The sequence below is a fragment of the Hyaena hyaena genome, unplaced genomic scaffold (assembly GCF_003009895.1).
Source record: "Hyaena hyaena isolate Hyena2069 unplaced genomic scaffold, ASM300989v1 scaffold_319, whole genome shotgun sequence".
Classification (NCBI taxonomy): domain Eukaryota; kingdom Metazoa; phylum Chordata; class Mammalia; order Carnivora; family Hyaenidae; genus Hyaena; species Hyaena hyaena.
Window position 1 is genome coordinate 1154099 of NW_024080951.1, and position 14394 is coordinate 1168492.

Consider the following 14394-nt stretch of genomic DNA (forward strand, 5'->3'; position numbering starts at 1 on the left):
TCTTCAGGTTGGAAAACAAACTGATGGTCACCAGAGGGGAGGTGGGTGGGGGATGGGTGAAATAGGTGATGGGGATTAAGGAGGGCACTTGTTGTGATGAGCACAGGGTGATGTGTGAGTGTGTTGAATCACTATATTGTACACCTGAAACTAATATAACACTGTATGCTAACTGGAGGGGCGCCTGGGTGGCTTAGTCGGTTAAGCGTCCGACTTTCGCTTAGGTCATGATCTCGCGGTTCGTGGGTTTGAGCCCCGCATCGGGCTCTGTGCTGACTGACAGCTCGGAGCCTGGAGCCTATTTCAGAGTCTGTGTCTCCCTCTCTCTCTGACCCTCCCCTGCTCACACTGTCTCTCTCTCTCTCTCCTAGAAATAAATAAAAATATTTAAAAATAAAATAAAATAAAAATTTAAGAAGCCAAAAAATTTGTTTTATCTCAGAACTTTCAAAAGGAATCCTGTCATTTAGAAAAGAAATAACGGAGCTGGGTGATAATTTTATATGGTCCTCCAAGAAGCAATTTCCCTAGTATTATCTTTCTTGGCTCTTAAGTGTTTAAGAAAAATTGAAGTACTCTGATTTGATGACCATACTCTTACTGTAAAAGTGGGTTTTAATGGGGTTAAAAGTGATTGAGATAAAGAATAATTCCATTATTGACATTCACTTGTTATTTATTCACTCAGAAAATGCTTATGAATATACTGTTCATTAAAAACTGAATTACTGAGTTCCTACATGACACCAAGCCTGTGAACCAGTAAGACAGGATGACTAAGATGTGGGTTCTGTAATCAAAGAGTATCTGACCTATTAAGCAAGAGCCATGATTACTACACACACAGCGATGTGGGGTCAGCCCTATGTTCAGCCTTGCAGGAACACCCAACCCTAAGTGAAAAGGTTACAACTATTCATTGGTTAAGTTTTTCCAACTGCTTGGACATAATATATAAAATGGAAAACGTGTGAATCTAGAACTAAGTGTTGAACTAATCTCTGGTGCATAGTAGATATTCAACAATATTGGCTGAAGGAACAGATGAATGATCCGTGCTCTGTAAATTTATTGAAAGAAGACTTTCCTGTTGGCTGACAGGAAAAAGCCTTGTAAGGTAAAGGCTGGTTTGAAGGATTCCTCCGCAAAAAAATAAATGGTGGGCTAAAAAGCTTCAGCTGCAATTTTTGGATGTACTAGAACAAATAAATAAATGTTGATGAGAGTCTGCTGCTTTTCATTACAACATGTACTATTTGATTTTTTAATCTGGGTATTACTTTGATATAAATGCAAAATACATTAAAAAGAGCAACATCTTTCAGAATCAGGTCTCCCACATGTCAGAGCCACTTTTATCCAAAAGATGATAGAAATTATAAGCAAGACCAGTTGAGAACCTCACTGGAACTGTAATTAAAAAAAAATCACTCTAATGAAACTAACCCACAAATGAGTCCTAATTTTTGTCACTCTTAAATGAGACTTTGCACTTTAGCAAATCTTGCCTGTGGATTTTCCGATAGACTGGCTCTGACATGTGGGAGACCTGATTCTGAAAGATGTTGCTTTTTTTAAAATGTATTTTGCATTTATATCAAAGTAATACCTAGATTAAAAAATCAAATAGTACATGTTGTAATGAAAGGCAGCAGACTCTCATCAACATTTTGCCATGTCTGAGTCTCCCTCTCCATGAAAAATTCCTTTCTATCCTTTAGGTAGTTCTTTTGATCTTTACCATAATTTTTCAAAGTGAGGCGCATGTTCTGCTGTTTCTTGATATTTCAGATTTGCCTGTCTACTGACTTCTGTTCCGAATAAAGATTCCTCTCTCTTATCTTCCCTCGTACATTAACATTTCCCCTTTTTCATTCTTCACAGTATGGTTTTAATACCCTTTGAACAAATATTCAGGACTTTGGTTTTTGTTTTTCTACTAAGTCTACTGCTGTTCACTTTTAGTCCAGTAGTATTCCAGGATTACCTTTTCTTTCTTGTTCAGATTTCTGTTTTTCTACTTGCTAGCCCTTTTAATAGCTATGGAAAATATCTCTCCATTCAGTGTTCCATACAGGCAAATCTGCAATGATCTATCACTTCCCTTTTCCCCAGACTCCCTCCTGGAACCTGCTCCAATTGTTCTTTGTTTCCTCCGTCTTTGTGAATGAAGCAGATCCTCCAGTCCCTCAGGAGGAAAGGGTGCATGGGAAGGAAGCTTTCTGAGCCTTTGTACATCTCAAAGCTTTCCATTCTACTTTGCACTTTGTACTGATGGGTTTAGTTTGTATTGTGTCCAACTAAGGATGCAAATGTTTCTGTAAGAATTCCAAGGTAACGTCTCATGTCTCCCAGCTTCTGCTGCTGCCGTTGGAAAGTCTGATGCCTTTAAAGCTGAACCTTGGACCTTTACATGTGACCGGATCTCCCCTGTGAGAAGCTCTTGGAAAGTTAAGGAGGAAATGAAAGTGTCATGGCCCAGAGAATGGGGTCCAATTTTGGCTCCATCACATACTAATTGTGCTTACACATCATGATTCAACTTTGTTGTTAATCATTGGGTTCCTACAAGAAAGATTTGTTGGGGGATGAAATTAATCAAGATAGTAAGTGTAGAGTATTGGCATAGCTGTTGGCAGGCAGAATGTATTCAGTAAGCGTAGATACCTCCTCCTGTTCCCTGGAGTTAAATTCAATCATTTTGCACCTTGCTTTGTGCCTCATTTCATCCATTGTGCTAGGTAGTTGGTGGCCCTTTATAATCTGGATATATATGTTCAGTGGTTTTGAAATTTTTGTCAACAGGTGATAGTACTGCCTGAATGACCAAGTTCACAGAATTTCCATGGTGATTAAATCAAACCCAATAATCCGTGTAAAAATCCTTTGTGGCATGACAGGCATTGTTTGACTTCAAAACATAACGACTGTGTTGGGGTCTTTGGGAACGTCTCATCTTTGTATATGGGATAAGCAGATGCTGCAGCTCTGGGAAGAGGAATATATTTCTTACCTCCTCCTTTTTTCGCCTCACATAGAAAGTTGCTAACATCAGGTGGTAGTGAGAGACCTGGAAACCCCTTCAAAGCCTCGTTGGTTCAAAGTGACTGAAATAGTTTGGAGCATGAGCTGAGCTAGTGTTGGCTGAGTAGTAGTCCCATTTGCTATCATGCTTCCATAGGACAGTGCATTCCAAACACCAATGGAATGGCTTAGAGCGGATGTGTCAAAAAAAATAGCCTGTCAGTGGGAAGTCTGCCTTATTAATTATTCCGTCTGTTGTTATTCTTTTCATGTACCTTCTTCCCCCCCCCCCCCCCCCCCCCCCGCCAGGCACTGCTTCTTCGCACTCTCCCACTCTGGTCTCCTAGTCAACTGGGGAACTTAGGTTTCTGTGTCAGTCTGGAGGGGGCTGCGGGGGACTGGCAGCGAAACCAGGTTCATACTGCTGCAGGAAATAAAGGAAAGCTGAATCCAGTTACCTCTGCTCAAAGGGGAGTGAGGCTACAGGAGGCTTGGAGAAGCACAGGCCAATGCTGGCAAGCAGTAGGGAGGAGAGGGTTTGGGGACAGAGCTCAATGGTCAGGTGCCAACCTCAGCTTTCCAGCAAGCCACAGGGTGTTTACCCAAGCGCTCAGTGGGGTTCTCCTACACTGCGGATACCTCAAAACAATGTGGAAATAAAATGAATGACCAGTAATTGGAGAAGTGTAAAAACACTAACACTAAAAATCAAGAGGTCTAAATATGTATATGATATATGAGGGATGGAATGTGGCGGCTTTGGGCTGTTGTGGCCCAATGTGCATAGAAGGGCAGAATCAGGCCATTGGGAAGAATGACGTCAGTTCTCAGCTGCAGTGGGTGAGGCCGCTGTGATGAGTGCTGCCTCAGTCTGCCTGTTGTGCATCCACTGGGGTCTTCTCTGAAGTGCTTAACCCACAGAATGCTCTAAGATAGGAAAATACATGGGGAGAAACAGTGGAGAAACAGAAATGGTGTTTTAAAGCGATCTTGCAGCTTACACATTCCTTACAAGTGCATACTCCTTGCAGGTTACAAGATCGCTTTAAAACATACAAATCACACTTCGCTTAGGGGAGAAATTCCAGTTTTGCAAATTAGACATTCATTGAGTGCCTGCTTTGTATGAGACACAGTGTTTGGTGTTGAGAGTGCAAAAATTATTAAGAGCAAAATCCTTGCTCTTGACAAGATGGCTATTCTAACAAGAAATATCTTCCCTCCTGTGTCAAAGTGAGCACATTGGAAAGCTGCTCTTAATGCTTTTCGCATGAAAAATTTTGACCTAACCTTCTTCATGTGAAAAATTAATAAATGATTTCAATAGTGTTTTAGTTTTAAATACTATGGTTTTGTATTAGCAGAGGACCTTTCTATCAAGAGGAGAAAGCACATTATTGCATTGATTCTCCCGAGAACTTCTCTATCCCTCTGAGGAGATGTGAAGGATGCATTTTTATTCCCATTGAATTAATAAAAAAAATCAGTGGGAAGTTTTGGGAAAATGAGCTAAACATTTTAAAAAATTGAGTTAGACTTTGTATCAGATGAAATTCCAGATGGATTAAAGATTAAAAAAAAATTTTTTTTAAGGAGGAAAAGAAGAAAGAAAGAACCAGAAGATCACTGCCAGAAAATATAGGTCAAGTTATATAATCTTGGTTGGGAAGAGAAAAATAATTTTCCTGGCATGACCCAAAGTCAAAAGCCACTAAAAATCTTATTCTTTGAAAAATATGAATCTTAATATTCTGATTCCTGAATGTGGCTCTTCACCACCTTGTATTTCTTTGAGAGTCATTCAAAAATAACGATAAGCCCTATCCCGGGCCAGGGACTGCGCAGAAGGCCGGGGAAGCACTGGGCAGCATGGCGTCACCCTGGGGCAAACCTTCTGAGAGAGGAATTGCACTGTGGCTGGGAGTGGAACTTGAACTCCTGCAGGTCAGGCATTACCACACCACGGAAGCTCCGGCTTCTCCTCGGCCTGGGTGCCTGCCTTAGTTAAATGAGTTATGAATCAATTCATCAGTGATCTTGCCCAATCTACGGAGCGGCTCCTGTGGCCAGGGTCTGGTGCTAAATGCCCAAGTATGATGGAGACAGACAGCCCCGCCCCTGGCAGTACTAGAAAGACAGACATTTGTCCCACAGATTAATATACATGCACAGGGTTTGAAGTACAGTGAAGGCAAGGAGTATAAAGGGGTGGGTCCTGAGTTAGATTTGAAAGACCAAGAAAGGCTTCTTTGAGGAGGCTGACATTTAATTTGAGGCTTGAAAGATTAAGGGAGGGGGTTTAGTCCTCAAATTGGAGGAAGACGATGCCAGGCAGGAAAGGCAGCCATGGGCACAGCCTGTTTTGACTAATGGGAATGGAAAGGTCACGAAGACCTTGGGTTTATCCTAAGCAGAATTATAGGGCTTTGAGCAGCAGGGGAATGTGATTTGCTTTATGTTTAAGGATGCATCCTTACCCTCTTCATGCTACTGGTTTGGGAAGTGAAGCCTATTTCTCGAGAATAAACCATGATGTGTACATGATAGTGCTAAGGACTTCGCAATCTGAGATTTGGCCCAGCAAGAAAGATGACAGGGAGAAGCACTCATAGGGAAAAGTGACTGCCTTTAATAAGGGGATGCCAGCAGCCTGGATGTGGTAATTTCATTTCGCAGGGTGTCTCTGCCTCAGATGCCTCAGGGTGACAGGGCCATTTGAACTGAGCAGCACATGTCTGGAGATGTTTGTGACACGTCTGGCCCCTTTAAAGGAAAGAAACCATGCTTCCTTGCAGCTGAAGCTGTAATGCAAGGTTTGAACTGGAGAACATGATCTCCCTAAAGATAAAAACATCTCGAAGAGTTTTGATTCACTTTTAATTATCGAGAAGGACTTATTTTAGTAACGTACGCATCTAAATAAAACCCAGCCTGAGAGGCCTTGGAGAAAATTTAAAGCACTCAATTGTAACCAGACATATATAACTTGTAAATGGCATAGTTAGCTTGCATTCTTTTCCTCATGGGCCTAATATTCCAGGGAAAAGAGAAATACTAATGCCCAAGCTGGGTCTTTTTATGGTCTCTGTGCATATTCAGGGCATTACAAAAAGACAGTTATCAAATACCATTGCAAAGATTTTCTTTCTAACTTGACGTTGTACGAATACTGAGGCAGTGTGGGGCCCTAAGAAACGTGTTTATCATGCTAGTGCGTTTGTAAGCTTTCCTTTTTAGTAGCTTTTCGTGGTCACCCCATTCGATTTCGTCTTTTAGAATTCCGAATTCTGGAATTACATCATTGTTTTGGTTTCCGCCTGTGTAATTATTCATCTTTCTTTCTGCTCCCCCTCCACTTCCAAACATAAACATTCATTAAGACTTCGGTTTGTCTGTTTAGCATCTTCTACGATCTAGAGATTGTAGCGTTTCATTGGAATAAATTCCCGGACTTTAGGAGAAGTCTAGAGATATGGAACATTTAAAGGGAAATTAATTTTCTTTCAATATAAAGGATTAGTAGAAGGAGTTGGGGATGCTCCCTATTATTCCTATATATTTCTTTTAACCCCCTTCCCATAATCCTTCTCCACCCCTGCTTTGGCTAGATGTTCTGACACCAGCCAGGGTGCCATGCCTTGGGATACATCTTTTTAAAAAAATTTTTTTTAATGTTTTATTTACTTCTGAGAGAGAGAGAGAGAGAGAGAGAGAGAGAGAGCAGGGGAGGGTCAGAGAGAGAGGGAGACACAGAATTCGAAACAGGCTCTAAGTTCTGAGCTGTCAGCACAGAGCCCAACGTGGGGCTCGAACCCATGAACCGTGAGATCATGACCTGAGCTGAAGCTGGATGCTTAACTGACTGAGCCACCCAGACACCCTGGGATACATCTCTATTTAGAATGTTTTTCACTTACTACACAGTATGTACACCTGTGCTTGTCGCTGGGTGCAGACAGTATAAGGTGCATCCTCTGACCTCTCATCCGGAGATTCAGAATCAGTGGGTTGCACGTGGGAGCTTCCGTATCACCTTTGTCACTTTCACACCCTTGTAGCACCTCAGGTAGGAAACTAGAGTTGAATAACACAGTGGGCCCTGGCTTCCAGCTCGGTCTTTTCTGTGGCCCCGAGTAAGGGTTAGCTGTTAAAATAAATCGGAGATGTTTTTATAACTTATGAATGGTTTCTAATTCTTTGGAATTGCTTTGTACTCTTCAAGAGTCCGACACAGAAGTCCTTTGGAGCTGTCATCTGTTTGCTTCTGACTAGATGTGCACTAGAGTGCCAGTCATGACTTTTGAAGATCCAGGGCTTTAACTATTCCTGTGTGTTGTCATGGCCATACTGAATGCAGTCCTTATGCCTTTGCTCTTCCAAAGTCCGACCACAGAAGGGTGCTTACAATCTGAGACTTCTTAGAGCCCGGATGTCCCCCTAGTCACATGCCTCAAAGCTACATCTGTGATACACTTTCACACACATCCCTCCTCCCTTCCAGGTACCACAGATGGTTAAAGGAATCAATACCTTTGCTCTCAAATGTTTGGGAAGGCATGGATGGTGAATTCAGATCTTATTAGTGATTTCTGTATATATTTTTTGAAATTCATTGCTTCATGTGTTTCTGGGATAGACAAACTAAAATTCTTCTGGAAAACCCATATTTGTTATCATTATCTGCAGTCAGTCCTTGCCAGGACTGCAATGAAATTGTGTCCCTGCCCTCAAATCAGCCTTATCCTCACTCACTGGAAAACATCATGGTCTGATGGCAAATGTGACAAGTGCTTGAAAGCCTGGATCACACTCCCCCAGCCACATGGCACTAAGCATTCTACGGTGATGAGCCACTCAGATGTTTCTTTTAATTCAGATGTTTTTCTAACAGCCCTGCAGCATGAGGTTGGCTTCTATTTCCTTAATTTACATATTTTTGCAGGAATCTAACTGAAGTTGTCATGTTTCTCTGAATTGGTGACGATTGTTGATAGAACTCTGTAAATGCATTTTTATAAGCAGGCTGAACTGCATTTGATGTGAGAGCCTCATTCTGACACTGTTGACTTCATATAAATTGAGAAAACAGAAAAGATAAGGTACATAGAAGGAAACCTAAATGTACCTGAATGGACTTCAAGAGAGACTAAAACAGGAAATATTGCTTAATATGTTGTAGTGAGGAAGATTTTTGTTTTGTATTCAAAAAGTAATTCCAAGGGGCTGCTTTCTGTTCAGTTTAACTATTCAGAGTTCCCTCAAACACTAAAAATGATAAGACAATAGATGAACGTTTACAGAACCCTCACCCTTGGCCAGGCATTCTAAACCGATGAAGACATAGCATCTACTCTTGACAAACCCACCATCTAGTGGGGAGATTAATATTTAAAAGAATACCCCATAGTGTGACAGGTACTATAATTAGACAATTCACATTGCATAGTGATGGCACAAAGGAATGACGTATTCTGCCTGGAAACTAAAAGTAGTGTATACAGAATGCTGGCTCAGTGTCCAGTGGAAGTGTCATGGGTCCTTGCTACGTGGCGGTGCTGTGGACCACCAGTGGCGGGGAGATGGTGGGGTCCGCCCAACACAGGCAGAAAGGGGAACGTGCATTGTTTCTAAACAGTTTTTAAAACAATAAGAACACCAATTAAAATTGGGACTCCTTTTTACTTTGACCATGTGCCAACGGTTCTAAACACTGTCAGTGATGAGACCTTTCCACAGGGCTGGGCACTCCAAGTGCACTGTCCTGCAAGATGGTGGGTAGCAACTGTACTGGGAATGGCCAAGGGCGTGGGGAGCAGGCAAGACTAGGAGCTGCTCAGGCAGGAAATATAGAAGGAGTTTCCAGCGAGGCATCCAGCCCATATAAAGGCATAGACAACAGCGAAGTTCACTGCTGTGCGGGAGGAAATAGACATTTTCAATGGGGCACCTGGGTGGCTCAGTCAGTTAAGCATCTGACTCTTGATCTCAGCTCAGGTAATGACCTCAAGGTTCCTGAGATCGAGCCCTGTGTTGGGTTCTGCACTGACAGTGGGGAGCCTGCTTGGGATTCTCTCTCTTTCTGCCCCTCTCCAACTCACATGCTCTCTCTCAAAATAAATAAATAAACCTTTAAAAATTATTTTCAATAAATCGTGATGGTCAATTTGGTATCCACATGGGAAAAAAATCAGTCTCAATCCCTATCTTACAATATACAAACTCAATTCCAGATAGCTTATAGATGTAAATGTGAAAGGTAAAACAATAATGTCTAAGGGGGAACATAGAAGAACATGCTCATGATCTTTGTCTTTTAAACAGAGCACAAAAGGGGCACCTGGGTGACTCAGTCAATCAAGCATCCAACTTCAGCTCAGGTTATGATCTTGTGGTTCATGAGTTCAAGCCCTGCATTGGGCCCTGTGCTCATAGCTCAGAGCCTGGAACCTGCTTCAGATTCTGGGTCTCCCTCTCTCTCTGTTTCTCCCCTGCCTGTGCTCTGTCTCTCTCTCTCTGAAAAATAAATAAAGCTTAAAAAATAAAATAAGCAGAGCACAAAGGACTCCAAAATGAAAAAAAATGAGAAGTTGCAACATATTAAAATTAACTATTTCATTTCTACAAAAGTTACGATTAAGAGAGTGATAAACAACCCATAAGATTGGAGAAGATCTTTCCGATGGCATATATCTGACTAAAGACTCATACCTAAGGTATATAAAGAACTCCTAAAAGTCAGTGAAGAAAAGACATCTAATCCTAGAAATCAGTAAGGAAGAGACGTATAAACCAATAGGAAAAAGAACCAGGCAACACACATGAAAGGCACTTCACAAAAGTGTATATCCAAATGGCCAAATGGAGCAAACACATGAAAAGGCACTTAACTCATTAGTTAGTGCATTAGTCATCACTAGTTAGGCATTAGTCATCAGAGAAATGCAAAATAAGCCCATAACATGAATCACTGTCTACACCCACAGTGTAGTTAAAATGAAGGAGAGAGAAAATGTTTTGGCAAGGATGGGAACAAACAGAAGGAACTCTTTGCACTGTTTGTGGGAGTGTAAGTTGGCTCCGTAACTTTGGAAAATCTCCTAGAGCTTCCTACATGCACACTTAATAACCTAGCAATTCTACCCCAGAAGTGTACACCCATGTTTATCAAAAGGCCTGTTGAAGAATGTTCATGGCAGCGCTCTACATGATAGCTATAAACTGGAAACAACATGAATACCCATGAACAGTAGCTTGAAAAATAATGTGTGTCTATTCATATAGTAGATTGCTGTACTGCAGTGAGAATGAGCGAATGACGATTACATGCCAAAATGCGGCTGAATCTCAAGGAGACTGTTGAACAAAAGATACAAAAGAACAATAGGCAAGCTGAACAGTGGTTGAGGTTAGGGCACTGGTTACCTTGGGGGACAGATACTGTAAGCAGGCGGGGGGAGTTTCAAGAGTGTTTCTTCTTCCTCTGGGTGCTAGGGACACAGCCCTACGTGTATGCAGGTTTCTGTATATGAAGAAGTTCAATGAAAACGTTTTGAAAAATCCAGCATGGCTAATTCAGGTGGCCAGTTAAGTATAGAATGTGAGTGTTGAACTGATGATCATAACCAGAGAGTTACGAAGTAGCTAGTATAGAAGGTCTGGCTCCGTTCCAGACTCATTGGGTCAGATTCTGCATTTCCCCCAAGGGATTTATTTGCATGTCGACGTTTGAGCATCACGGATCTAGGACAGGGTCTTTCTGCCTTGTCCCCAGGTAGATCCAATATGCAGTCATGATTGAGAAGACCTGACTTAGGATGACCCCAAGGTATATTGCCTGCATGGCTAAGTGAATGCAGGTGTCATTAAATAAGATAAAGAATGTGCGGGGAAGAGCAGGTGTGTGGAGGTTGACAAGTTCAGTTTTGGAGTGTATTTGGAGATTCCCTGGGGACATCAGATGAAGCCATTCATTGAGTATTTAGATCTGGAAGCCAGGAGAAAGACGGGAGATTGAGAGTTACAGGATCTGAGTGTCATCAGCAGGGACGGAATCGTTTAAGTAAAGGGTGTTGAGGGCATCAGCTCAAGAAAATGAGAAATACAGAAGTCCAAGGAAAGCCAATGACCAAATAAGAGAAGAGGTGTTTGTAGAGAAAATGGAAAAATTAGTATCAGAGGTTTGCGTGCGAGCAGGAACGGGTGGTGTGGGGAAGCTACGAACAGAGTTTTCAGTAGAAGGAAGGACCGGTGATGTTTTATGCCCAGAAAGGTCAAGTAAGGTAGACTGAGAAGGATCAGTTATTTGTCATTTGGGAGGTCACTGGTGGCTTCTCCGTACACAGTTCTGGTCCAGGGTAGCTGCAAATATCCAAACACAGAAGTTTCAGCAGTAAGTAGGGGACAGGGGCTTGCGATGGTCAGACATTCACAGCCTTTCCAGGAAGCTGTGCAAAAAAGGGCAGAGTGAGAAGTAAAGGAGGTGCAGAGTGGAAAGCAAGTTTTCAATCTGGCAAAGACTGGAATGTTGCCACTTGACAACAGGAAGGAGTTACTCTGGGCAGTGACCCCTGAACCAGCCATCAGGGAGCGTGGACTCAGAGCTTCAGTGGACACTCGACCTGGGGAGGACGGCAGGTGTATGTGACTATAGATACATTTGTAGCTGATGGGTGGGAAGATGAGGCTATTAGAGTCTCCTAGCCTCAGTTTTCTCTAGAAGTAGGGGTTCATGTCATTTGCCTAAAGGGATGGGGAAGACATCGTAAAGATTTGGGTTTCTTAATTTTCATATACTTTCACCAAGGATGAGAACCCTTTTATCGGCATGTAGAACATATAATATACCTGGATTTCATTAATTATATGTAAAACACTTAATTCCTTATGAAAGAGTCCATTTTCAGATCAATACCAGAGAACACCACGGATTCACCATTAAGAACCGAAGTTAAATTCCTACTCAACATCCTTGCTGTTTTTTAATGACCGAAGTAGGGTTGACATACAGTGTTATATTAGTTTCAGGTGTGTGACGCGGACAATGCCATATATTACACTGCGGTCACCATGGGAAGCACAGCTGCCATCTGTCACCATGCAGAGTTATTAAACTAGGACTGACTGTATTCCCTATGCTGTACTTTTCGTCCCCGTGACTTACCTGTTTTATAACTGGAAGGTTGTGCCTCTTCACCTATTGTGCCCATGCCCACCCACCTCCACTCTGTTTTAAATAGAGTTTTTTCTTTGTATTTAAGAGTCTGTTTCTGCTTTTTTGTTTGTTCATTTGTTATGTTTTCTAGATTCCATGTATAAGTGAAATCATAAGATATTTGTCTTTCTCTCTCTGACATTTCTCTAGGTTCCTCCACGTTGTTGCAAATGGCAAAATCTCATTCTTCTTTAGGGCTGAGCAATATTCCATTGTGTATATATACCTTTTAAATTAAAGTGTAACTAACCTACAGTGTTAGACTAGTTTCAGGTGTACAATACCGTGATTCAGCAATTGTATACATTACTCGGTGCTCCTCGTGATAAACGTACTCCTAGTCCCCATCACCTATCTCACCCACCCCCTGCCCCACCTCCCCTCTGGTGACCATCAGTTTGTTCTCTGTAGTTTTAAGAGTCTGGTTTTGAGGGGCACCTAGGTGGCTTGGTCAGTTCAGCGTCCTACTCTGGATTTCAGCTCAGGTCATGATCTCTTGGTTCATGAGTTTGAACCCTGAATCTGGCTCTGCACTGACAGCACGGAGCCTGCTTAGAATTCTCTTTCTCTGTCCCTCTTCTGCTTGTGTGCTCTCTCTCTCTCTCAAAATGAATAAACTAAGAAAAGAAGAATCTAATTTTTTGTTCTTCTCTTTTTTTCTTTGTTTTGTTTCTTAAACTCCACATGTGAGTGAAGTCATATGATGTTTGTCTTTCTTTGACTGATGTGTTCTACTTAGTGTTAATACACTCTAGTTCCATCCGTGTCATTGCAGATGGCAAGATCTCATTCTTTTTTATGGCTGAGTAATATTCTGGTGTGTGTGTGTGTGTGTGTGTGTGTGTGTACACACACAACATCTTTATCCATTCATCAGTTGTGTGTTGCTTGCATATCTTAGCTATTGTAAATAATGCTACAGTAAACGTAGGGGTGCATGTATCTTTTCGAAATAGTGTTTTCGTTTTCTTTGGGTAGATACCCAGACTTCCTTCCTGTTTCATGTATCATTAAAATTTCTTTTTATCTTCATGATTTCTCACTGCATCTCTCTTCTACTGATTAATCATTAGCATATTTGTTCTTATGCACTTTCCCACATATCTATCCTCAACATTTGTATCTCATTCAAATTAATTCTTTTTGAGTAAGATTCCTAAACGCCGACCTCTCCTCATATTTTTAATCAAACGAGGAGAGCTTTTGGTGTTTTTGAGTTGTAAGGATAGTATGTTTTTACTCAGATATGTAAAGCATTTAAATAAGAAAGAAAAATATCAGTTCCGATTTTGTGTGTGTGGTTACGTGTGTGTGTTTGTGTTGCTTCCTGAGATCTTTTACATAAAGTCCCAGTGATGAATGTTGGAAGCAGGTAATGTGTCTCCCAACTGTGGTTGAGACACCTGGAGGGAACATTCTCTGTCACTGCCATATCCCTCTGCACGGTGAGTGTGAACCGTTTCTTATAAGTTGATTCTTGTGTAATCCAAATAATGTAAAAACGACATGGCCCTCTTGGGTTTTTTTCTATAGATTATTGAGGTCTTATATTATCAATTGTTGAGGCAAGTGATTCTGGAAGTTTGAGGGAGTCAGCTTTGCCCTGTGGAGGTTTGGCCTCTGAGGCTTGCTGTGGAGAGACTAAAAGCCAAGTGTGGGTCGTGTTCCCGGCTGTCGGCTGGTGGACTGATCTCAGCCTCATAGTTGGTAGCAGAGTCGTTCAGTGGGGAATGAGATAGGCCTACCTGCGGGCCCTGGGCCGAACCAGGAGTGCTTTCCTCCTGGAGATGGAAAGCAGGGGAGTGCTCAGCTCTGTACTTCACCCCTACATGTCAGGGATGTGGTATCTTCCTTTCCCCCTGATGGTGCGGCCTAAGGGAGTTTGTGCTCTGACCGACTGGACCAGCCACTCCTCCTCCTTAGAAAGAAAGAAAAGTAGCCAGAGGTGGGCGACAGGCACTGGAAGTAACCATTCTACGTGGCACCATCCCAAGGAGGGACACATTCCTTCCCTGCCCTGAGTGGTAAGAAAGAGGGGCAATCCCTTCCCCAGCAGCTGACTCACGGGGGGGGCGGGGGGGCGGACACACAAGCTGAGGCCCAGGAAGATCGAGTTAACAGTTCACCACCACACACCAGTGGCTGCTAAGAGTCTGAAT

General features: G+C 42.2%; 1 protein-coding gene across 1 annotated transcript in view; it reads left to right on the top strand.

Moving 5' to 3' along the window:
- Window positions 1-14394, top strand: part of PCNX2 (pecanex 2) — a 300964-nt gene that overhangs the window by 156024 nt on the left and 130546 nt on the right. The gene's annotated exons all lie outside the window — the stretch shown is intronic.